This window comes from Macaca fascicularis, chromosome 8 (genome assembly GCF_037993035.2).
Source record: "Macaca fascicularis isolate 582-1 chromosome 8, T2T-MFA8v1.1".
In the NCBI taxonomy this organism is placed as follows: Eukaryota; Metazoa; Chordata; class Mammalia; order Primates; family Cercopithecidae; genus Macaca; species Macaca fascicularis.
In genome coordinates this window covers 19,813,566-19,841,078 of record NC_088382.1, presented here as the reverse complement: position 1 = coordinate 19,841,078, position 27,513 = coordinate 19,813,566, and positions in this window count along the sequence as shown.

Genomic DNA, 27,513 nt, shown 5'->3' with positions numbered 1-27,513 from the left:
GATAGAAATTCAATGATTAACCCCTGCTCTGACATAACTCCTTCAGAGATCAAAGAATAACTTGTTAAGCACTTAGAAAATATAATAGATTTGCTAAAACCCATACAATCCTGAACTGTTTAGAATTTCCAGTTACCTGTCAGACTTTGAACTAGAGAAAAGGGACAAGTTTAAAGGACTGAACAAAACACCTATTTAACTTCTCTACTGACAATGAGGAAACATTAATTCATAGGTATCGTGCACATGATTGTTTTACTCAAAATATTATAATACAGCTTTCGTGATAATTTTGGAGAATATTTACATTATTGTAATGTTACTTTTCTGAAAACAAACGATCTACATTGTCTCAAATAAATGTTGGTAAACATTGGGATCTGATCTTTTCTCCATATTGTGTATTCTTAGAGCACTTGTATACTATTCCAGTACTTTGCAATTTAAATGATTTAATTATTTTGAAACAGTTTGTTTAATGTCTATTTTGTCCAGCTATGTCATTAGTTGCACAGAAAAAAATTACATCTGTTTTTGTCAAAAGCTATCTCCACTTCCTAGGTCAGTGTCTAGCACTCAGTGTCTATTTATTGGCTAACAAACATTGAGCTGCATAAAAGTCTGTTGAAGTCTTTGTAGCATCTGTGAGTTAGGCATGTGATGGGGAGCTTAAAATCAAAAATCACAAATAAACATTCTAATGTTCATAGGTTTACTCAAACTGTTTTTCAAGGGCTGCTCTTTCAATAGCTTCTGCAGTTAGGATTTCCAAGTAACTGCTAACAAATAGCACTTACTATAAATGTACCTCCCTCTAAAATATGCTGCTCTGTTTCATCTTTTTCTTTTCTAGTATTTTGCTACCATTATATTATCTTTCCTGTTAGACAATGGGCATCTTTAGGGTAAGGACTTGGTATTTCCAGTAAGGACTCAGAAATATTTCTTGATTAACTGATAGATTGAATGGATAAAAAAATCACCAGCCCATTATTAATATGAATGCCCTTATTAAGTGGATTCCTACATAGAAAAGAATTAAAAAGCAAAAGTTACACTTTGATTTAAATATCTTGCTTCTGGTCTTCTCTGTGGAGAAAAAAATTATACAATACTTAATATATTAAAGAATGATTTGTTTATAAATAAAACTAGCTCAAACTCAATGTTCAAGTAAATTCTATCATTTAAGCTCTCTCTTTAAAAATAAACTATCTTAAATTTAAATTTACGTATACATATTAGAAATGTCTCAAATTTTGAGAACTAACGTTGGTGATTGATATAGTTTGGCTGTGTCATCCCCCAAACCTCATCAAAATTGTAATCCTCATATGTTTTTGGGAGGGACCTGTTGGGAGGTGGCTGGCTCATCGGGATGGTTTCTCCCATGCTCTTCTCATGCTAGTGAGTAATTTCCCACAAGATCTGGTTGTTAAAGTGTCTGGTACTTTCTGCTTTGTGCTGTGTCTCCCCCCTCCCCGAACTCTGTTTTGCCTGCCCACCATGTAAGACGTGCCTTGTTTCCCCTTCCACTTCTGCCATGATTGTAAGTTTCCTGAGGCTTCCCAAGTCATATGGAACTGTGAGTCAACTGAAGCTCCTTTCTTTATAAATTACCCAGTCACAGGTAATATCTTTATAGCAGCACGAGAACAGACAAATATAGTGATTCATCTGGGTAAAATCATCTTATTGTTACAATTTAACAAGACTACTACTCTCATGAGAATTATAATCAGACTCTGAAGGGATTTTAAAGGAATACTTTCAAAAAGCATTTTTAGTGATGATTGTTTATTGAAATAAGTGTATAATGTTTCTGGTTGAATACTTGAAGGAAGGTTGGCTGACAAATTTCACAGTTGTCTACTAATAAGTCTCTTTAGAGTATCAGTATAAAATATTTGTGCAATACCTCTGAATTTATAAAGTATATTTTCATGTTGCATATCAGAGAATTTTCAAAACCATGTGAGTTATTTAGTATGTTGTTTATTTTACAAAATAGAAAACTGAAGTAACAGAGGCATTAAGGGGTTACTCATGACCTCCTATTTTTACACTACAGATTTTACACCCTAGTTTTTTTGATGAAAGGTGGGACACTGTTCTTTGGGTTTGAATAGGTGTCTTTCCTAGATAAACAACACAGGTTAGAATGGATGGTTTCTTACATACAGGGATATAGAAGCTAAGTACTACAAAGCAGTGTCTCTACCATCCCCAGATAGACTCAAAGGTCAATAGAAAAGGGAACAGAATCTGCCTCACATTGTGGTTAAGTTCTCAAAGATGTTTAAAAATGCTTTCTTCAATTTAACTTCTTTTTTTAGTAGCATGAGCCTCTTAGCCACTGAATTGTGGAGTTTTATTGGTGTATACAATCACAGGAGAAAAATCTGTAAAATTTGAAAAATCCATTGTTTTCTTCTTTTCCTCAATCAAATTCTCTCTCTCTTTCTGTCTCTCTCTTCCATTATACACACATATCATGTAAAATATATAAGATACTATACAATTAATCATTTGTTTGCTTATCTACCCATTGCTAAGATATTAATTTTGAGGCCCTTGTTCATTGAGAAGTTGCTGGGACATTTAGAAAGGAGTGCTTTTACCACAAAAGAGAAACTTCAAATAATGTCATCTATATAGATTTTGGATTTTTACTTTAGTTATAGTAGGATTTTATCATGCAATATGCTTTCTTTTACCAGGCGTATGGCTTGAGAAAAGGATTTGAAAGGAGTGGTGCATCCAGGGTCACTTAAGAGCTTCAAAATGACCCTTGAGAGCAACTGTGGCATTTAGATTACCAAAAGAAATAAACATGTCTAAGAAAATTTCAACTTGTTATTATCTAAATTTAAGACATTGACAAGCATTTGACCTTGATGGTCCCAGTAAAAAGTGATGGTAAGCATATGAAGAAGTATTGCTTTTCTTTGTTTCTCTTCTTTCTCTATTGCCCAAACTTAAAGCAGCATTGAGTTAAGATTAGTTTTTTTTTCTAATTTATATATAATAGTTGTACATAGTTTTTAGAACTTTTTGATTGTAACATTCTCAATGCTATCAGAAATGAAAAGGGCAGTATTCATTTCATGTGTTGAACCGCTAACATATTCATCATTTAAATTTGTGTTCATAAGATATAATAAAAGTGTTAGACATTTTATAATTCTAATTTCTTTCATGCAGAGGGTCTCTAGAAGGAATATTCTAGAAAATGATACCATCACCTCTCTGTGATATCCCAGTTTATTGTAGAACTTGGAATACCATGTAAAAGAAATAAAAAATATTTAGTTTATTTTGGGTAGAATTAAGAATAAAATAATAAAATTTGTGTTAATCAGTATTTGACTAGGCAGAAATTATAGAATCTTCTACATAATTTTAAGATCTGTATTTACCATCTCATTGCCAATTAATTATCAATTACTTAAGCAAATATTGCACAACTGTTTGCTAGGCTCTGTTATAGGCTCCTGTGATTTATAGGTTAATAAAACATATAAATTCTGCTCACCAAGCATTTATATATAACGTGTATGAACATTTGATACATACTTATACTGTGTTAAAATGTATGTAAACAGGCCAGACTCAGTGGCTCACGCCTGTAATCCCAGCACTTTGGGAGGCTGAGGTGGGAGGATCACTTGAGGACAGGAGTTCAAGACCAGCTTGGCCAACATGGTGAAACCCTGTCTCTACTAAAAATACAAAAAAATTAGCTGGGCGTGGTGGCGGGTGCCTGTAATCCCAGCTACTAGAGAGGCTGAGGCAGGAGAATCGCTTGAACTCAGGAGGCGGAGGTTGCAGTAAGCCAAGATCATGCCATCATACTCCAGCCTGGGCAATGAGAGTGAAACTCTGTCTCAAAAAAAAAAAGTATGTAAACATTTAATAGATTTTATAACACAGCAAATAATGCCAGTGGTGCATCTAAAAGGCTAAAGAACCATTGGAAACACAGCATATAAAGTTACAATGTTGGAGAGCCTTTTATTCATTATCCAACAAATATTTTGTGAACTCACCAAAGATGGAAATGCTATATTGAAAACTTTCTGTACTGATTTTAGTGATTCTAAGAATCACAGAGTTGTAAATCATATAAATGTAATAACCTGGTATGGAAGATGGATGAGAAAAACTCAGTAACAGCACTAATCAATGCAATTGCTGTGACAATCATCAATAATGTAGTGCATTTTTTTTTCTTGATGAAGTGGACTTGTCAAGCTGTAGAACAGTGTGGTTTGTAGTAGCTAGAATCTGCACACACCATTTGGGTCAAGCTACAATGTGCCTGAGGGGCATCATGCTCTACTGGTCAAAGAAGAGTTCAAAAAGAAATGTTACTGTACCCCCTGCCCCCAGGAATGTTGTTTTACATTGTGGTTTCAGAATGTCTGTAGAAAAATACAAATGTTTTATTGAATGCTTTTTTACATTGGGGTTTCAGAATATCTCTAGAAAAAAGCAAATATTTTATTTAAATATAAAACATGACTTCACCAAATAAATTGTATATCCTACCTTAATTTTAAAAACATTCTTGGTGAGGCACGGTGGCTCGCGCCTGTAATCCCAGCACTATGGGAGGCCGAGGTGGGCGGATCATGAGATCAGGAGTTTGAGACCAGCCTGGCCAACATGGTGAAACCCCTTCTCTACTAAAAATACAAAAAATAGCTGGATGTGGTGGCGGGCACCTGCAGTTCCAGCTACTTGGGAGGTTGAGGCAGGAGAATCATCTGAACCCGGGAGGTGGAGGTTACAGTGAGCAGAGATCACACCATTGCACTCCAGCCTGGGCGACTCTGCCTCAAAAAAAAAAAAAAAAAAAAAAAAAGTAGGGTTTCAAAATATTATAAAATGATGTATTTATATTTGCATTTAGAAATATGTTGAAAAAAGAAAAAAATTAGGTGAATTTAAGAACATGTAAGAAAGATTTAAATATCTTCCTTCTACATTGATAACTAATAGAATTGATGGTTATTTAAATGACTGTATCTGATTGTTTAGACACATTAAGTGAGGCAACTTAGCTCAGATAAAGTCACTCCAACAATCCCCTTCAAAAAGCCAGCAATTCACCCAACTTAACCATTTTAACAAAAAAGAACCTCTGTTCCTGTTGCTTTTATCACAGAATCGGGATGTCGGGGGTGAGAGACAAACTATAGAACAAGCTTTTATAAACATACAAAATGATATTTTCCTTTAGAATGGGCAAGGAAAGTTTCATTGAAAAGAACACATCTCAGGTAAAGCTAGTTTTACTTTTATTCTTCATCTTCTTAAAGCTGGCTGTAGAGAAGCTCATTGTGTTGCCTTATACTTTTTGTTCAAGGCACCTGAGCAATACACAATGTATCACTTATCAGTAGAACAAAAGACTCCTTCATCAGTCAAACTCCGGGGAAGAGGACAGCTGCAGACTCAGAACCACACTAGGCAGGTACTTTGCTTGAGACAGAACGGGAAATAGACCATTCATGTGGACCTTCATGTCTAACCCTATTTAATTTGACTCAAGCAAGATTAGTCTCTTTCAAAACACACCTATGTTTAATGGTAATCTTAGATGTTTGTTTCTTATTAGAGACTTGGTTCAGAAAATGCAGAAAGCACTTTTTATTATGTGGGTTTTGCAATAGAAACAATGGCTATTTTTATTTAGCTGAAGAGTGCTGCTATAAAGATTTCTACATTGTAGAAAAATATCTTTATTGCAAAAATTGCAATATAAACATTTTTTTTATCTGAATGTAAGACCAAAGAAAATCAGGAAGGTTTTTTGCTATTGATAGTGTAAATGAACATTAAAAGAAAAATCTTTCATTGTCCTGCAAAGATACAATTAAAATTAATAGTTTAATCCAAATACGAATCTTATCATTGAATATATTCTTTTTCCTTTAATGTGTGTATAGATATATAAATAAATAAATATATATATATATATATCCTTTTACGATTCTAAGTTATACTCAGATTTCCATTAAATTAAAAGAATCAGTTTGGAAGGTTATTAAAATGTAGAAACCCAAATTCTTGAGAAATTATGAAAGAAATAGTTGTTTCCTGAATAATTCAAGGGTTTCTTAGCTGCTATGTAGGCTACCCCCTATGGGAATAATTTAATACAGAATGTTTCATGCAAGTCAGCATCAATCACATTTTTCTTTCATTCTGTTTTGTGTGTCTCTGACATAAATGTTTGAGTAATCACACATTAGAATAATAAAATATATTGATGCTTATGCCATCATTTACTCCATGACAATAGTATAAACAGAATGTTATCATATATTTGCAGTATGAATAATTGCAGGACCTCATTAATTTGGGGTGCCCTTGGGGAAGAAAAGAGAATCTATATTAAAAAATTTAGGAAAACAAAAAAAATTGACAAACTACTTACAAGTATAGACTGACTCTTAAGTGACTTACAGACTTGAAGACAGGGCATACAGAAGTTCTTGGTTGAAGAAATAGTTCAAAATTGTTTATAATTAGCATATTCACTTTTGCCAATAGATGCCTCTATCTGGTTGAAAATTCTTCTTTCTACAGTGATCTCTTGATCTCCTACAATAATTCGGGCACTGATTTGGATAATGCGGATGGCTGTGAATAAAACAAAATGATTGATTTTCAGTAGCTTGATCACAAGGGCTGTGAGATATTTCGTATTAGTCATTTAAATCACTAAATGGTTGAAATTAACTTTATCACAGTATAATTACAAACTTAGGTTTTGTGCAGATCTAACTTTTCATTTAGTGTTTTCTCATTTGTGTAGGTTAGAAAATTGCTTCCCAGTTAAATAAGTAGTAGCTAACATTTCAAATTGGTATTGCTATAATCTGGCAGGTCATTATGTATGCATGATTATCTTATATGTATCAATTTGATACACAGATTGCCTATATCTATATGTTTAAATATAGGTGTGTATATCTCTTTACATATAAATTATCTATTTATAGACATGCAGATGCTCCTCTTCTTACAATGGGGTTATGTCCTGATAAATCTATTGTTAAGTTGAAAATATTGTGAGTTGAAAATGTATTCAATACATGTAACCAGTGAACATTATAGTGTAAACGGGCTGATCTTACATACGCTCAGGACGTTAACATTAGCCTACAGTTGGGCAAAATCATCTAACAGAGAGTCTATTTTATAATAAAATGTGGAATAGCTCATGTGATTTATTGAATAGTGTACTGAACATGAAAAACAGAATGGTTGCATGAGTAGTCGAAGTGCAGTTTATACTGAATGTGTATTGCTTTCGCACCATCATAAAGTTGAAAAATTGTTAAGTTAAATCAGGGGTGTCAAATCTTTTGGCTTCCCTGGGCCACATTGAAAGAAGAATTGTCTTGGGCCACACATAAAATACTCTAACACCAACAATAGCTGATGAACAAAAAAAAAAAAAAAAAAAAAGAAAAAAAAAGCTTGAAAAAATCTCATAATGTTTTAAGAAACTTTACATTGGGCCACATTCAAAGCCATCCTGGGCTGCAGGTTGGACGAACCTGAGTTAAACCATCATAAACTGGGGACAGTCTGTGTAAATATAGACATATACACTCTGGTCCATATACCAAAGGCCCAATTAAACTGATATTACAGAATTCCAAAAAGCATAATATACCTTGCTTCTTTAAAAATATTCCCTTTTCGTTTACTTTACATAAGATTCTTGTTAAATGGAAATTTAAAAATCAAAGCAGTCAAAAAGAGTTTGAATTGAAAATTGGATTCTGCCGGGCGCGGTGGCTCAAGCCTGTAATCCCAGCACTTTGGGAGGCCGAGGCGGGTGGATCACAAGGTCAGGAGATCGAGACCATCCCTGGCTAACATGGTGAAACCCCGTCTCTACTAAAAATACAAAAAACTAGCCGGGCAAGGTGGCGGGCGCCTGTAGTCCCAGCTACTCGGAGGCTGAGGCAGGAGAATGGCGTGAACCCAGGAGGCAGAGCTTGCAGTGAGCCGAGATCGCGCCACTGCACCCCAGCCTGGGCGACACAGCGAGACTCCGTCTCAAAAAAAAAAAAAAAAAAAAAAAAAAAAAAATTGGATTCTGAAGGTTTTGGTTCTTGTTGAGGACTTATTTCTTTAGGCATTTCTGCTTTTGGTAACATTACTTGGATATTATATTACATTCTCCCCCATGGTCTATCTCCCTGTGGTCCTCTTCACCTTCTATTTCAAAAGCAGCCAACTCACCTGTCTCCTAGAACCATTGTCTTCCTTTATCTACAGCTAGATGTAGAATTTAAGCAGGAATGATTTTTTCAGAATACTCCCAATTTTTTTTGTTTTGACCCATTTTCAGACTGTGTAATCCCTGTCTCCTGATCATAATATATTTAGAAGCCATGAACACCTTTTTTCAGTTTATTCTTTGAAAACTGTTGATCAAAACTTGAGACATTTTTACTAATACTTCCCATTCTCTTCACAAACTTCATTCTTACTCTCATGGCTACTTTTGTGGCTATTAGTAAGGTAGTTCACTTTTTATGATGAAATAGAAATGACTCCTGATAAGGGTGAGAGTATATGTAATGGTAGCATGAATGTTCAAATCATTCCATATGTCCTTATAAACTTTCGTTGCAATATCTCTCAAAGGACAATCCTGATTATTAGACAAAATGTTAACTTTTTTTTTTTCCAGTTACCAGAGGCTTATTTTATTTTATTTTTGTTATTTTGGATATGGGGTCTTGTTATGTTTCCCAGGCTGGCCTTGAACTCTTGGACTCCAGTGATCCTCCAGCCTCAACCTCCAGAGTAGTTGGGATTTTAGGCATGGGTTACTGTGCCTGATTTCATTTGTTTTAATATTATTCTTCTTCCAGGGAAATAATTTTTGTAAATTGCATTGTATGTTGAAAAAAATGGAAATTATCAGTATGTTAATGAGAAAAGTAGAAAGATAGAAAATGTAAGAGGAGTCTTTCTTAGAGTTAACTTAGAATGACTGCTTCATTCATGAATGGGTATCACGGCTCTGTGGGAAACTTCTAGTAATTATCACTCTTAAAATAATAATGGTACCTTAAAATGAGTAATCATGATGGCATTTGAATTTCAACTTTGAAATAATATGTCATGTCATATTTCTTTATACTTATTTCTTCAATCACCTATTATGGTAAAGATACTCTGGGAAAGGGATCTACTCAGAAGGTGCAGTGGAGAGCATCACAGAGACAGACACTCACCAGGAGAGGGAGAGACAACACCAAACATATCCTTCCATGAGAAGGAAGAGCCCCAGGCGACAGGCAGGGAGGAGGGAATCTGAGATGACTTCTACAATGTGTTTATAAAACAATGTGTCATAAATCTCATGAGACAAGCACACAAAAAATTATGGGAAGTCAGAGAGGAGATGCTAATAGAAACCGTGTTCACTCAGAGCAACTGTATAATGGTATTTCTTAGAGTGTTTTTCAGAACAATCAAATTGGTATTATATAGGCTCTTATTAAAAATGCCAGCTGAGCCCCACCTAAAACTTGCTCATTTGTAATTTCAGGGAATCTCTGTCCTGGAATTTTGGAGCTCAAGGAGTGGGGTCTTTGAGTCCGCTTTCCTCCTTGTGCAGGGAGGGGAAGTGAGAATGGGAGACACTGGATGGCTCTAAGATGAATCCCTCCCCCATACTCTTGAGACCATTTCTACTCTGGGCACCTGGGGCTTGCTGTTATCCATCTGCAGTTGGTGCTTTGCAGTTCTCATCAAGACATGGGACTTCCTTAGCACTCCCTCTATTTCACGTGCTCTCCTGTCTTGGTTTTCTTACCATTGCTCCATTCTGCATCTCCTCCCTTTCTTTTGCAGCTTCTGTTAAGCCTTCTTTATTGATTCCTCTTCCCCTGCCTTTCCTGGAATGGTTGGACGTCTATAGAATTCTGCCTTAATCCTCCCTATTTTCTCACTTTTACTTCGGGAATGTATGAGTCTCCTTTCATGTGTGCCTTGTCCAATGCAGCAGCCCTCAATATCTGCCTACCTCTCCAGCTAGGATCATGTTACATTTTACTTTTTTAGTTTGCATTAGTTGTATTGACTGTGTTTTAACAACCATACAACTGATGAAAATCATGGCCTCTTCTCCTACTACTACTACTTAGGCTAGAAAAATCATGATTTACGTACTCCAAACTATCAATTTTGTCTGCTCTGATGTCTTTAGCTATGACCTCTATACTAAAAAGTCCCATATCTATTGCTCATTCTGAGATGTCTTTCATTTCCAACTTTTCCCTATTCATGTCCGAATTATTTTCTGCTATAAATTTGGCCTTTGTCTTTCATCAAATGTGCATGTACCTGCGTGTGCATTTGTGTGTGTATACATACATGTCTCCACTCATGCCTTGTATCCATTTGATCTCTTATTCCCATCAATTCTATTTGTGAAATCCTCTTTCTCTCCTCCACTCTTTTTCACTTCTTTCTGGTCTGGACTATTTTATTTTTTTTCCCTGCTGCTCTTCTCATGAGCAGTTCTATCACTTCCTAGATATCCTATTTCTTCATGTTGCTCTTAGAGTTATTTTTTTGATAATTGAAGTTTTTCTTTTACAAATTTAAGCCGTCAGTGTTTAAACAAACAAACCTCAATGTATCAAAAAAAGTTACAACAACAACAACAAAAAACAACAAAAAAACACAACAAACAAAACCTGTCACAAACTGGCCCCAACCTACCTAGGCAGCCTCACCTCTTTGCTGGTCACCTTCTTATTAGTTCAGAAGAATTAATAACCACATAGATCATGCACATAGTGGATACTTGGTAAATGATTTTTGGTGAGTGGAAAATACTGTTTAGGTACATTAACCAACTAGCAATATAAAAATAAACTTTTCCCCTAGACAAATAGAAATGTGTGAATTTTTTAGTGATGCAAGGGTCGAATTCATCGGCTCTTAAACCTTACTGAGCATTGGAATTCCCCAGTGGGCTTGTCAAAACCTGTATTGCTGGGCCCCACCCCTAGATTTTTGTTTCAATAGGTCTCAAAGAAGTCTGAGACAGCGTCCCATGATGGTGATGTTTCTGGTCTGGGGACCACATTTTATAATCTACTAATCTAGTTAATACTACTAAAATGGTTAAGTAAAAGTCATTAGCTTTTTTGTTGTTGTTCCTCTACACATCTAATTAAAGAGTCTACTCTTGTTTATGGCACCTGATAAGGTTTGGCTCTGTGTCCCCACCCAAATCTCACCTTGAATTGTAGTAATCCCCATGTGTCAAGGGTTGGGCCAGGTGGAGATAATTGAATCATGGGGGCAGTTTCCCCCTTACTGTTCTCGTGATAGTGAGTTCTCACAAGATATGATGGTTTTATAAGCATCTGGCATTTCCCCTGCTCGTACATTCTCTCTTTGCCTGCTGCCATCCATGTAAGATGTGACTTGCTCCTCTTTGCCTTCCACCATGATTGTGAGGCTTCCCCAGTCATGTGGAACTGTAAGTAGATTAAACTTCTTTCTTTTGTAAATTGCCCCATCTCAGGTATGTCCTTATCAGCAGCATGAAAATGGATTAATACAGTAAATTGGTACCAGTAGAATGGGGCATTGCCAAAAAGATACCTGAAAATGTGGAAGCAACTTTGGAACTGGGTAACAGGCAGAGATTGGAACAGTTTGGAGGGCTCAGAAGAAGACAGAAAAATGTGGGAAAGTTTGAAACTTCCTAGAGACTTGCTGAATGGCTTTGACAAAAATGCTGAAAGTGATATGAACAATAAGGTCCAGGGTGAGGTGGTCTCAGATGGAGATAAGGAGCTTGTTGGGAAGTGGAATAAAGGTGACTCTTGTTATGTTCTAGCAAAGAGACTGGTGGCATTTTGCCCCTGCCCTAGAGGTTTATAGAACTTTCAACTTGAGAGAGATGATTTAGGGTATCTGACAGAAGAAATTTCCAAGCAGCAGAGCATTCAAGATGTGACTTGGGTGCTGTTAAAGGCATTCAGTTTTATAAGGGAGGCAGGGCATAAAATTTCAGAAAATTTGCAGCCTGACAATGTGATAGAAAAGAAAATCCCATTTTCTGAGAAGCAATTCAAGCCGGCTGCAGAAATTTGCATCAGCACCAAGGAGCGAAATGTTAATCCCCAAGACAATGGGGAAAATGTCTCTGGGATGTGTCAGAAGTCTTCACAGCAGCCCCTCCCATCACAGGCCTAGAGGCCTAGGAGGAAAAATGGTTTTGTGGACCAGGCCCAAGGTTCCTGTGTTGTGTGCAGTCTAGTGACTTGGTGCCTTGCATCTCAGCTGCTCCAGCCATGACTAAAAGGGGCCAAAGTAAAGCTTGGGCCATGGCTTCAGAGGGTGCAAGTTCCAAGCCTTGGCAGCTTCTACATGGTGTTGAACCTGCGATGCAAAGAAGTCAAGAATTCAGGCTTAGAAACCTCTGCCTACTGGGAGTGCCACCCAGTGGAGCTGTGAGAAGAGGACCAGCCTCCTCCAGATCCCAGAATGGTAGACCCACCTACAGCTTGCACCGTGCATCTGAAAAAGCCACAGACACTCAATGCCAGCCTATGAAAGCAACCAGGAGGGAGGCTGTACGTTGCACAGCCACAGGGATGGAGCTGCCTAAGACCATGGGAACCCACCTCTTGCATCAGCATGACCTGGATGTGAGACCTGGAGTCAAAGGACATCATTTTGGAGCTTTACAATTTGACTGCCTGCTGGATTTCAGACTTGCATGGGCCCTGTAGCTTCTTTTTTTGGCAAATTTCTCCAATTTGGAATGGCTATATTTACCAAATACCTGTACCCCCATTGTATCCAGGAAGTAACTAGCTTTCTTTTGATTGTACAGGTCTTGTCTCAGATGAGACTTTGGACTTTGGACTTTTGGGTTAATGCTGGAATGAGTTAAGACTTTGGGGGATTGTTGGGAAGGCATGATTGGTTTTGAAATGTGAAGACATGAGATTTGGGAGGGGCCAGGAGCAGAACAATATGATATGGCTCTGTGTCCCCACCCAAATCTCACCTTGGATAGTAATAATCCCCATGTGTCAAGGGTGGGACCAGGTGGAGATAATTGAATCATGGGGGCTGTTTTCCTATACTGTTTTCATGATAGTGAGTTCTCACAAGATCTGATGGTTTTATAAGCATCTGGCATTTCCCCTGCTCACACATTCTCTTTTTGCCTGCTGCCATCCATGCAAGATGTGACTTGCTCCTCCTTGATTTTAGCCATGATTGTGAAGTTTCCCCAGCCATGTGGAACTATAAGTCGATTGAACCTTTTTCTTTTGTAAATGGCTCAATCTCAGGTATGTCTTTATCAGCAGCATGAAAATGGACTAATTCAGCACCTGTATGCCATGTACATAAGTTCTGCTGGTATTGTGAAGTCTTCTACGGCCTCCTGTGATGGTTAATTTTGTGTTATCTTGGCTATGCCATGGTATGTATATATTTGGTCAAACACCAGTCTACATGTCTCTGTGAAAATCTTTTAAAAATTTAAATCAGAAGATTTTGAGCAAAGCAGATGTCCCTCCATAATGGGAGTGGGCTTCATCCAATCAGTTGAAGTTCTTAGGAGAAAAGACTGAGGCTCCTGAGGAAGAGAAATTGTGCTTTCAGATTGCAACATCTATTCTTCCCTGGGTCTCCAGACTGCTGGCTTGCTCTGCAGACTTTGGACTCACTAGCCCCTACAATTGTGTGAACCAATTCCTTAAAATCTTTCTCTACTTTCATATCTCATTAATTTTATTTTTTTGGTTCTTTGGAGAACTCTGACTAATATACCGCCTATGTCCTTAACCAAGGATGCTGCAGAATTGGAAATTAACTGGAATCTACTCTCTGTCTTTGCCATGCCAGTGTAAAGTGTATTGACATCTTAAAGACTAGAAATCTGTTAGTATTTCAGCTGGGACATGATATAAGCAATATTCAAATGTAAATTGCATCATGTATATCGGTGCTAAAATTTTTAATCTTTGTTTAGATGAACCAGTCCTACTGAATTTTTCTTGATTTGGCGTTTTAGAAAAATATCAAGCATACAAGTGAAATATAAGTGAATACAAAAGAAGAAATGTGCTTTTTTTCTTTTCAAATGCTAAAGTTTTTTATTAGCTGGCCAAGGTCAGTTAGCAAGAGGGAGAAAATTAATGGTCACTACAGCCATTAACAAAACAGGGACAGTGAAACTAGTTTCACTCTTTCCCCCAATATCTATAAATGAACATCTTAGCAGTAGTTGTGTCTTTGTGTTGGTTTTATAAGTAGATACTATTTCAAGGAGAAATTGAATCCTGGTGAAGTGAAATGGAAAAGTAATGAAAGTGTGTTTCCATCTCAAGCTTCCTGTTCATTTCAATAAAATTATTTTCTCATTATACCTCAGTTGCAGCTACCACAGTGGCATAATTATTTCTTAGTGGAAAGAAGGGATCAGCAATGCGACAGCATTTTGTCCAATTTCACACTAAGGAACATGATCATCGATTTTTTTTTCTTTTCTCTAGCTTATACTAACAGGAATGCAAGGATTACACAAAATAATTGCATATATGATCACTTCCTGCCAATATAAAATGTCACTGAACACAATGGCAGGGCCTATTTCCAAATGACTGCTGACATTTTGGTTTGGCCTATGAAGGTAAGTCACATAAGCTACTTAAAGCTGGAATCATAATCTTTCAAGATTAAAATCATGAAAGCTTTAAAACTGGCCTGATGCCAAATTTCAATTTCCTGTTGTGTCTTCGGGGGATAACGTGGTGAATATTGGAAAACAGTTCTTTTCGATGACTTTTCAGATACTTTTGTGCAATTCATTCCAACTTAGCCACTCTCATATTTTAAAAGCTGGCCAGTTTTTGGTAAGTTATGTACTAAGAAACCTGATACTTTAGTGTTGTTTTCTCATTTATTAGTAATGATGCCGTGTAGAGCCTAAAAGCACAGATTTTGGACAGAGAGAAGAATAGATTTTCTTTTATTAGTTCAGTGATAACTTGGGGCAAGTTAATTAGCATCTAGCTAAAAATTATAAATAAAGGTGCTATAAGAATCATCTCGAGTGAGATGGTGCCTGTACTTTCTGTGGTACTGGTTTCACTCCAGCCTGGGCGACAGAGCGAGACTCTGTCTCAGAAAAAAAGGAGAACATAAACGCATTTTCACTTTAATGTGTGCTAGACATCCCCAAATTGACATGCCCGGTGCTGGACCCCTGATCTCAACTCCCAGTGTGCTTCACCTGCAACTTTCCCCATCTCAGGTGATGGCAACTTCATCTTTCTACTTTCCCAGGCCTCACCTTTTTCGTATCCCACATCAATCCTTGAGGAAAGCCTTTGAATCTATTTCCAAAATATTTCAAGAATGTAACCACTCTTCCTGCTTCCATTACAGTCACTTTGATCCAATACATCATCCTCTTTCAGCTGGGGGACTGCAACGGCTCCTAACCTTTTTCTTTGCTTCCACTCTTGACCCGCTGTAGTTTATTTTCAATTATCACACTCTTTCTTTTTGGTTTAACAGTTCAGAACCTTGATGATTTTCACAGTTCAGTAAGAGGCTTCCTTCAAACCTGTAGCCTACTTAAAAAATAATAGCATCTATAGAGTAGTTTTTTGTCAAAGTGTGCTCCACCAGTCACCTGCATCAGATATCGTTGGTTGTTTATTTGGGTGTTTGTTAAAAAATTCTTGGACCCTGATCCAGACCTGCATCACTCAGTCTCCTGGGCTAGTCTTGGTTGTCTATATTTTAAATAAAATCTTTAGGTAATTCTCATGCAAACTAAAACTGAGAACCACACTGATGAGAGGAGCTAGATATGCATTGTTTAGAGAATACTAAAAGGTTTCCTGAGTGCGTTTAATACCTGGCAGACATATTCATACATTTGATTCTCTCTCCATTCCTTGTCAGAGATGAATTCTGCATACCCATCAGCCTCAAAATCTTCCCCTGAATATACTATACTTCTTTTTTTTTTTTTGTGCTATGTGGTGTATTCAACACTTTTTTAATAGCAAGTTTGTTAACAGCATAACACTCCATCATGTACACTATGGAGGTGAGATATGAGAGAAAACAATGAACATTTATTGATCATATTCATCAACTCAAACACTGGGGTATCAGCTTCTTTTATAACACCATCAGCTAGTGAATTCATGTTACCTTGTCCAAATCATAGGTATTTGGTAGCACATCTGGTACTCCTAATTTAAAACAATTTCTATTGTTTCAAATTAACATCTTTTCCTGCCAAAAAACAGTATACCTATACTTCTTTTTTTGTTGTTTAATACATGCAGCACCTTACATACTCTGCTTTTCAATGCCCTAATGAGGCACAGGGTAAAATGTCCTATAAAACAAATGGGTACATACAAAGAGTCTTATCTAACAATAGGCCATAACCATGTCATTTTTTTCTTATTGGTAGGTTTAACCAGAATTATGCTCTTCTATGCATAAGTGAACCTGAATTAATAAGTTTATTTATTTACTTACTTTGAGACAAGAGTCTCACTTTGTCTCCCAAGCTAGGGTGCAGTGGTACAATCACGGATCACTACAGCCTTGACCTCCTGGGTGTAAGTGATCCTCCTGCCCCAGTCCCCCAAGTAGCTGGGACCACAGGTGCACACCCCATGCCCAGTGAATTAAAAATTATTTTCCTGTAGGGATGAAGTCTCCCTATGTTGCCCAGGCTGGTTTTGAACTTCTAAGCTCAACCAATCCTCTCCTCTGGGCCTCCCAAAATGCTGGGATTACAGGTGTGAGCCACCACACCCAGCCGTAAATTAATAGTTTTAGAGCCACTTGAATTTGGCCTGCTTGCTTCAAAGGGCAGCTCAACACCTGAAGTGCTTTTATCTTCTCACACCTGTTGCTTGTGACTTCTTTTGCAATCAGTTTATAAAGTAACTCTCTATGAATTTTAACTCTTTCCTTCTATCTATCAAGGATATTGAACTAAAGAGTAAGGGACAATTACTTGGAATCTGAGTGTGAAAGATTCATAGCTAATTTCTGTTTGAAAAAGAAATGTTCTTTTTTCCTTAAAGAAAAAAAAAAACTATTTTGGCAGGTAATTTTCTGGGTAGCCACTAATATATGTATGTATTTTATTTACTTATCAATTTATTATAATTATTTTCATTTATTTGTTGGTTTCATATCATTTTCTTTACTATTACACATACTTCTTCTATTTAGTATAATTATTTTCTTCTTCAGAGAAGATTAGCCCAACAAGACAATTTGCATTTCATACAAGCTGATCTAGCAAAAGAGATCTTCAGAATTAATTATCCATGGACACTATGTCAAGTATTTATCAGTTAGAATGATTCAGTTGTGTATAACACAAAACCTAAATCAAGTGAGTTAACACCATAATGCAATTAATTTGCTCACAAAATAGGAAGTTCCGGAGTTAGGAAAGTCTTTGCAGTTAGCTGATCCAGCGGAGGAATCATTCAAGAACTCAGGCTTTTCCTAGTTCCCTGAATTCCTCTTCTCCAGTTTCCATTTTATCCTAAGCTGCTTCCCCTTTAAATTGTAGGATTGCTGTCAGTAGCATTGGTCTGAATGCCTCCTTGTTCTTATTCAATGGAAGAGTGTGTGGAGCTTTTTATGACTCTGTTAAGAGGTAGAAGAGTGTTCATAATTCCCAGCAAAATTCTCCTTCTAAATCATGAGCCTTAAGAGGGTCATTTACCCATTCCTGAACCAATCTGTATTTCCAGAAAAATCCCTTGTGCTGATGATTTAAGGTCGGTGCTTCTGAACCAACCAACCAACCAACCAACAACAACAACAACAACAAAAATAAAGGAATCTCATGAACGGTTTTACTGGATACAAGCCTAAGTCTGTTAAACTGTACTGTTGCTATGTAATTGTGCTGGGGAAAGGTGAAATGAATGTTTAGGGAGATTGGATTATGATGTGCAATACAACATTTTTAACATAATATTTTAGTGTTAAATATGTATGTATTTATAATATAAATAATTTAATATATTATATAATATATAAGCATATATATGAATATGTAAGCATATACTTTATATATATGAATATATATTTTCAGACTCTGACAGGAAATAAGTATCTGGATGAGAGAAAAGACCATTTGTTACTTAAAGAACATGTCAGTTCTCACATAGCTCCAATCTCTACGGGGTAACACAGGAAAGGCCTTATATTGCCCTGCATATACAGAAGGTATTACACCCCAAGAGAGGAACCCTGAAATCATGAGACTTGGAGCTCAAGTAGAGGTGTGGCTGGTATAAGAGCCCATCTTCCCTCCTGCAGAGAGAGAGAGAGAGAGAGAGAGAGAGAGAGAGAGACCTTTACGCTGGAATATAAACAGATCTTCTCCAGTGAGGAAAGGGAAAGTCTCTAGACTCCCTAGCCTGGGATATAAGCAAATGGTTCTAAGGAGATAACACTAAATTTCTCTGGAACGATAAATCTATTATCTCTAGCTTCCAAGGCATATTTGTTCTTAGGCATCCTTCAACCAATGCCCTTTGCTCAGAAAGCCTAGATTGTCCAGAAATGTAAAAATATTCATGGAAAATGATCTCCTGATAGCTAAACAAAATTCTTCCAATAGAGATTTATAGAGTGGCATGAAAATTTCAATCTGGTAGGCAGTGAAGTACTGGAACACCTTATGCTTTGATGAGATCAAGTTGAATTGAATTGCCACATGTTTCTCAATACTTACCTCTTTTAAAACTTAAGTGACGAAAACATTTTATGTCTTCATTTCATTAACTCAAAAACAATTCACTCAGTATAAACTAAGGGCAAGTCAATACTGAGAAGTGATCAGAACGTTGCCTTTTCCTAAGGGAGCATGCAAGTTAATAAACAGTTCAGTGGACCCTTGAACGATGCCAGAGTTAGGGACACCAACTCCCTATGCAGTCAAAAATTTCAGTATAGCTTCTGACTCCCCAAAAGCTTAACTACTAATAGCCTACCCTTGGCCAGAAGTATTATTGATAACATAAAGTCAATTAATACATATTTTTTTATGTTATATGTATTATATACTGCAGTCTTACAATAAAGTTAGAGAAAAGAAAATGTTATTAAGAAAATGCAAAGAAGAGAAAATACCTTCCCAATAATTCTGTACTTGTGAATACCAGAAGTTTATTCATCTGTTTCAAGATGAATTGTCTTTCTGAAATGGGAGCAACCACTGTAGCAGACCTTAATCTATAGTACATATCAAGTGATTCAACTTTTTCTTGTAATGTCACAAGTTTGCTCCTTGGAAGCACTTCCAGCGTCACGGTTGGCACTTCGTATGGGTCCCATGGTGTTATTCAAGGCTTATGGTATTGCACTAAACACAATGAAAAATATGGGAGAACCACGAGACATCACTTTTTACTGTGCAATTTACTGGAGGAAGGAACAGCTCCTGTTAGATGATTAGTGACACATGACGTTTTAAGTGGATACTCACAACACTGGAGCTCACTGCAACAGCAACAGGAGGTGGCTGCAACATTATTACAGTAGTAAAGTCTGTACCAGTTAATTTTATGCAGTTATGATTTAATATTGCATTAATGTGTCTTTTGACTATGAATGGAGTCATGTCCATTCTGTAAGTATTTGCATATTTATTGAAAGAAATCCATATATAAGTGGACCCATGCAGTTCAAACCTGTGTTGTTGAAGGGTCAACTGTACAGTAGTCTTCCACGATCCGTGCTTTTGCTTTCTATGCTTCTGTTACTCAAGATCAGCAGAGATTTAAAAATATAGGTGGAACATTCCAGAAATAAACAATTCATAAATTTTGAATCACTCTCTGTTCTGAGTAGCCTGAAGAAATCTTTTACCAGCCTGCTCCATCCAGCCCAGGATGTGGCTCATCCCTTTGTCCTGCATTTCCATGTTGTCTGCATTATCTGCCCGTTAGTGACTTAGTAGCCTTCTTGGTAGTCAGATGAACTGTCATGGTATTGTGGTGCTTATGTTCAAATCACTCTTGTTTTACTTAATAATGGCCCCAAAATCCAAGAATAGTGATGCTGCCAATGTAGATATGCCAAATGAAAGCCTTGAAGTGCTGCCTTTCAGGAAAAAAAAGTGTGTGTGTTGGGGGAACCAAAGCAAAAATGGACAAATGGGATATCAAGTTAAAAAGGTTCTGCACAGCAAAGAATACAGTCAATAAAGTAAAGAGGCAACCCAGAGAATGGGAGAAAGTATTTGCAAACTACCCATCTAACAAGGGATTCATAAGCAGAATATATAAGAAGCTGAAACAATTCTATAGGAAAAAAATCTCATAATCTAGTAAAAAAATGGGCAAAAGATTTGAACAGACATTTCTCAAAAGAAGACGTACGAATGGCAAGCAGGCATACGAAAAGATGCTCAACATCTTGGATCATCAGAGCAATGCAAATCCAAACTACAATGAGATATCATTTCGCCCCAGTTAAAATGGCTTTTGTCCAAAAGTCAGGCAATAACAAATGTTGGCAAGGATATGGAGAAAAGGGAACCCTTGTACACTGTCAGTGGGAATGTAAATTAGCACAACCACTTGGAAGAACAGTTTGGAGGTTCCTCAAAAAACTGAAAATAGAGCTACCATATATGATCCAGCAATGCTCCTGCTGGGCATATACCCAAAAGAAAGGAACTCACTACTTTGAAGAGATATCTGCGCTCTCATGTTTTTTTTGCAGTACTGTTCCCAATAGCCAAGTTGTGAAAGTAAACTAAGTGTCCATCAACAGATGAATGGATGAAGAAAATGCGGTATATATGCACAATGGAGTACTATTCAGCCATGAAAAAGAATGACAGCCTGTCATTTGCAGCAACGTGGATGGAATTGGTGGTTGTTGAGTGAAATAAGCCAGATACAGAAAGACAAACTGCATGTTTTCACTTGTTAGTGGGATCTAAAAGCCAAAACAATTGAACTCATGTATATAGAGATTAGAAGAATGTTTCCCAGAGGTTAATGGGTACAAAAAAATAGAATAAACAAGACCTGGTGTTTGATAGCACAGGGTGACTATAGTCAGCAATAACTTAATTGTACATTTGAAAATAAAAGAGTATAATTGGATTGTTTGTAACACAGGGATAAATGCTTGAGGGAATAGATACCCCATTTCACATGAAGCGATTATTACACATTGCATGCCTATATCAAAAAATGTTATGTAGGCTGGGCACAGTGGCTCATGCCTGTAATCCCAGAACTTCACAGCCACTGCCAGTAACTTTGCCAAGCTAGTCCCGGCTGTTCTAAACCCACTCGTTAATGTAGGTCATTTACCAGAAGTAAATCTATCTTACAATGGTCATCCTTCAAATGACTTGGAGAAAGACTCAAGGCAGCAATTATTCAACTTTATTGCTTCAGTGACTAAAGCATTTTTTGCTTTAATGGGCTGCCAAGCTATATAGAGAGAAAGTGCTTGTGGCAGGACTGGAAAGAGGAGAACACATTGAGAGTTAGAAAGCAAACTCCACTCCCTGGGGCTTCAGCTAAGTGGCTGGCTTTGAGATTTGCGTGTTTCATGAAACTCTCCTATTGGCAGCTGTGATTGGCTATTTGACCCTCTTTATCACCTGTTCATGTTAACACAGAGGTTCACAGTGTTGTTTCTTGTCAAAAGAACTATGCTAAGATAGAGGAGCCTAATTGCGTATTTTGTTAGGCTGATATTAACAACCCGGGGGAGGCAAAGCACCAAAACAAATTGTGCAGGGTGAATATTTTACAAAGGTGGCAACCCATGGTACAGAGTGCCCTGAAATGATGTGATTTGGGCAAAACAACCCAGATCTCAGATTTATTTGTTTCCTCCTGTTTACTTTCTGTGGGCAACAGGTGCCTAAGGTATCATTTCAACAGGAACAGATCACTATTTTTTTTCTAATTCAGGGTTGCTGTTATCAACAGATAGAAGTGTATTAAGTGTATCTCAAAAGAACACTCCAAATGGATAAGGTAATAGTTATTTGATCCCTAATGAAGACTTTTATCTCACTCTCTGTTACTCTGACTGTGTATTATATTGCCTTAGGTCAATTTGACTTGCAATATTGTTGAATACAGTACCATTTAAACTAGCTCCAGGAAATTTGGTCTGTCTTACATGATTTTGTACTTAGCTATGGAGGATATAGTGTAAGATTTAAGGCAGTTGAAAACAAAGAACCCAGCAGGTGATTTCAGGGCTATGGGTTCTATTTAGGTTGAGAAAGAAATGAAAAAAAAAAGTTCCTATGACTATCTCTATGAGATTCAGCAACAATTATAGCCTCAACATAAAGGGCCATGAACTAGAGTTAAGTAGAGAAATAACACTTAAGCTCTGATTTTTTTTTCCACAAATAATAGTGGAGGTACAAAATAGCTTGTTAAAGGTAGTGATGTCCAAATGGAGTCTGACATACTTTAGTTAACAAGAAAAAAATGAATAAAATTGTACTGTATAAAGAAGCTTGAAGCAGTGAGATCTAATGTCAAGATTTTTAAAGGGTCTATCCTTTATTTTTCTTGGGTAATTCTAACACTAGTTCATTATGTAGACTTTTCTTTTCTTTCTTATTTTTAGAAAGAGCAATGATAGGTTCTCACTATATTCCCAGTCTGGTCTCAAACTCCTGGGCTCAAAAGATCCTTGCCTCTGCTGGGACTACAGATGTGTACCAATGTGCCCAGCTTAAATATACAATATTTTATGAGACTGTCCATGACTCGTATAATAATAAAAATTGCCCTAAGAATTATTGCAGAGAGCTAATATATGGATTTTATAATTTATTTTCTTATAAAAACTTTCTTGGGATTTTGAATCTTACATTTGACAAAGATATAAACTAAAATTTGACTAAGATACACTAATAATTTAGTACAGTATACATATATTTTAATAGAACGAAGTTTATGGCCAGGTCTGTTTTTTTCTTCTTCTTCTTCATGTCTCGTTCTGTTACCCAGGCTGGAGTGCAGTGGTGTGATCTTGGATCACTGCAGCCTTTGCCTTCTGGGTTCAAGCAATTCTCCCGATGCAGCCTCCCGAGTAGCTGGCACTACAGGCACCTATCACCGTGCCCAGCTGATTTGTGTATTTTTATTAGAGACGGGGTTTCACCATGTTGGCCAGGCTGCTCTCAAACTCCTGACCTCAAGTGATCCTCCCACCTTGGCCTCCCAAATTGTTGGGATACCAGGCGTGAGCCACCACGCCCGACCCAGGTCTGTTATATGGTAGCTTCTGTGGTTCAGTTTCAGGTTATATGCAAGACATTTTTTCCTTCCTAAAACTTTTAAAGCTCACAGATAAGATTAATATGTAGCCTGGGTAAGATCAGGAATGGTAATATTGTCATAAAAGAAGGGGATTGCAGGTGGGATGTCTAAAAAGTAGTGAAAGTATCAGGAGGTGACAAATAGAAATGTTTGCATATTATTCTCCGTTGAGAAAAGTTGTGACACTCTTTGTGTGCTGGGTGGGAGAAGAGTTCAGTGATCAATTACTGCTGCTTTTCCTGGGTCATGGAACAGGGAAACGTGGGCTATTTGTCTTTTGTTTGCTGAAGTTGTAAGTAAAAGAGTGTCTTGATACTATTCTAAAGAGTAGAGAACAGCAATTCATTAGGGTGGCATAGGTTGATAGAAACATTCTATAAGTGACTGTACCATTTAATATTCTCACCAATATGAAGGTTCTTTCCAGTTTCTCCAAGTCCTTGCCAACAATTAGCATTGTCTGCATTTGATATTCTAGGGGTGCGAAGTGGGATTTCATTGTGGTTTTAATTTGAATATCCCTAATGAGTAATGAAGATGAACTTCTTTTCATGTTTGTATTGGCCATTTCTACATCTTCTCTGGTGAAATGTCTATTAAAATCTTTTGCCCATTTTTTATAGTGTTTTTGTTTTAAAAGATGGGGTCTTACTCTGTTGCCCAGGCTGGAGTGCAGTGGCATGATCATGGCCCATTGCAGCCTTAACCTCACAGGGTCAAGTGATCTACCTCATTATCCCAGGTAGCTGGGACTACAGGTATGCACCAGCATATTTGGCTAATTTTTTTAAAAATTTTTTTTTGTAGAGACAAGGTCTTGCTGCGTTGCCCAGGCTAGCCTTGAACTCCTGGACTTAAGCAATCCTTCCACCTCCACCTTCCAAAGTGCTAGGACTACAGGTGTGAACCACTGTGCCAAACCTTTGGCCACTTTTTAATTCGTTGTTTACCATCTTACCATCTTAATTATGGAGTTGTAAGAGTTTTTCTTTTTATACTTTAGATACAAGTTTATTATTGGAGATATGATTTTCAAACATTTCTTCTAGTCCATGGCTTGTCTTTTTACTTTCTTAATTGTATATTTTGAAGTGAAAAGGTTTTGAATTTCAGTGATGCCTATTAATGTTTTTCTTTATTTCCTGTGTGTTTACTTTTGTAAAATTATTACATAATCTAAGATCACTACTCCTATGTTTTCTGCTAAGAGTTTTATAGTTTAATTTAATTCTTACTTGTAAGTATACAACATAGTTCAAGTTACTCTTTGTGTATGGTGTGAGGTAAGAGTTCAAGGTCATTACTCTGCATGTAGGTATCTCATTGTCCCAGCACCATTTGGTGAAAAAATAATTCTTTCCTCTGTTTAAAGGTATTAGTACCTTTGTCCAGAGAGGCTTTCTTGTTATGAATAATTCTCATAGCAAATCAATACACATAAATCTGGCTACTATATACTATAGTCAGTATCCTCATCGTGTTCACAAAGAAACTGAAAGGCAATGCTAAATCTATAAATTTCTGATGTATAAGATACTGTACTATTGTGCTAAGTCTTTGATAGTATACAGGGCATATCTAAATACAGGGCAGTGGCTATAGACGTTAACCAAATAATAACATATTTGTGGTTATGAACTGTAAGTGCTGAAATTATTTTTGTTTCTAAAAACAGTAATTCAATAGTAAAGCTATTATCAATTATACTTTTTTTATAGTACTGGAATATAAATTTCTAATTGATTTTATAAATTTAGACTTGGAAAATGTTGTCATAGTCATATTAATAGTTTTAGTTGTGTTGGTTGTAAAAAGAAGCTGCATAATAAAAGTCTAAAAATTCAGTGGAGATGGAATTTATTCCTTAGATTCCATTGAGCACTGAGCTGAGCATTGGGCATTTATCATATTCTTTTGCAAATGTTTGCATTTTAATTTTCCTTTGAGGGTTAAAGCTGAGACAGATTTTGTTCTTGTGTCTCTGAGTAAGTCACTTAACTCTTTGTGCCTCAGTGTTCTTTTCACTTAAATGGTGCTATGAATCTCATACGATTCTTGTGAGGATTAAATACATTAATCCATATAAAATATTGAAAACGGTGCTTGATGCATAGTAAGCGTTGACTACTATCCATCACTTGAATGTAAGCCGTTTGAGGGCAGAGATTGTTACTTTAATTCACTAGTATATTCTAGTCCCTTAAACACATACCTGACACATATCTGGTGTTTAAAAACTGTAGAATGAATTATGTAAGACATAAAATGCTGGTTTCTAATAGGGAAAATTGTGGGAATTTCATTAGACTTATGCTAATGGGCTCATCATGCCATTGAAAATCTCTTCCCAATTCTCTCTCTCTCTCTGTTTTTTTTTTTTTTTTTTTTTTTTTTTAGCAATGGAATTTCACTGTGTTGCCCAGGCTGGAATGCAGTGGTGGGATCTTGGCTCACTGAAAGCTCTGCCTCCCGGGTTGAAGGGATTCTCCTGCCTCAGCCTCCCAAGTAGCTGGGATTACAGGTGCTTGCCACCAAGCCAGGCAATTTTTGTATTTTTAGTAGAGACAGGGTTTCACCACGTTGGCCAGATTGGTCTCAAACTCCTGATCTCTGGTGATCCACCCGCCTCAGCCTCCCAAAGTGCTGGGTTTACACACGTCAGCCACCATGTCGGGCCCCCATTCTTTACCTGTTACCTGTTTAGCTTTACACAAGAGTGTATGATGTGCAAATAGGGTGCACCAGATTGGAGTTACTTTTGTAAACCCTTGATTTGGAACAATGTTATATAAGGGAATGGGCAGTTTTACAGAGACTTATGAACTAAATTAAGATACATGTAGAGTAAGTCATAAATAAAATTGGAAAACAATCCTGTTCTCACAACATACCCACTTAAAGAATTGAAACAATTTGGAGAAAAACCCTGGCAGAACTACCAGATGGTAGTGAGGACTGTGAAGTGAAAGTGTGGCAGAAAAGACGAGTTGGAATGAAAACACCTCTTGGTGTTTGCAAAGTTCCCTACACATGTATTGAATTTCCAATAACATTTAGGATGTTTTGAGAGATGAAGAATCCGTTTCTAGAAATAAATTTAAATTTGAATCCCATAGTCAGAGATGCCTTGGAAACTCTCATTGTTTACTACCTGGAGCTGCATATTGTCAAGTCTAGATTCTATCAAGTGAAGATTCTTTAAAAGCAAAGAGAAATTTGATCACTATGGGGAGTAGGTAAAGTCAGTTGCTGAAATGAATAGGAAATGGACACAGTTTCAAAGAGAAAGTGAGAGTATCCGAGTTGGCTCTTTCAATATTCTTCTTGACAGATGTACCATCTTCCAGCTTCTTTTCTCGAGTGAGTTAAGGAAGCCAGTCTTAACAAAGAAGGACTCTCATGTGTCTCCCTGTATGGAAGACAGTGCCTCTAATTGCATTTGGTTACTCTTAAAAGCCCTTGTTCTTGTGGTTTGAGCTCTTGTGGTTTTCAGGAAAAAGTTTGAGGAAAGCAAATATATTTATTTTTGGAAACCAAAGAGGCTGATGCCATTAAAATGTGTCCAGTACATCTTTTTAAATTGAAATATAATGTTAAATGTCTCTGGAGCAAGTGACTTAATAATGCAAGGTGTTTCTTTGCAATCTGGGTTAGTTCTCTTAATTTATCTTAATGTTTTCCTGTTATTTCAATGGGTTTGTTTTGATCTAAATCTGTATATACTGATTTAAGCTTTGATTTGTTTTGAGAGAAGAACAATTCTTGTTCAGATCAATTCTGTGGATTTATCCTGCATAGGAAGGAAGTGGATGACAGGTATGGCTGAGGTTTTCCTAGGAAATTCAGTACTTGCCATATTGGGCACTGACTGGGAGGAGATGAGGATCATGGATCTAGTTTTTATAAAATCAAACCAAGCCAAACCAAGTGAAACAAAGGAATAAGGGAAAGCCGAGAAGTTGCCAAGCAACCAGAATTTGGAATTCTTGTTTCAGTCGGAGAAGAGTTCATGAATTCAGTATCATGATAATAAGATAATGCTACATTGTACCCGTGTGAGTACTTTAAGCTGTGGAAGATTTCTCACCTACGTTATCACAGGTGATCCTCA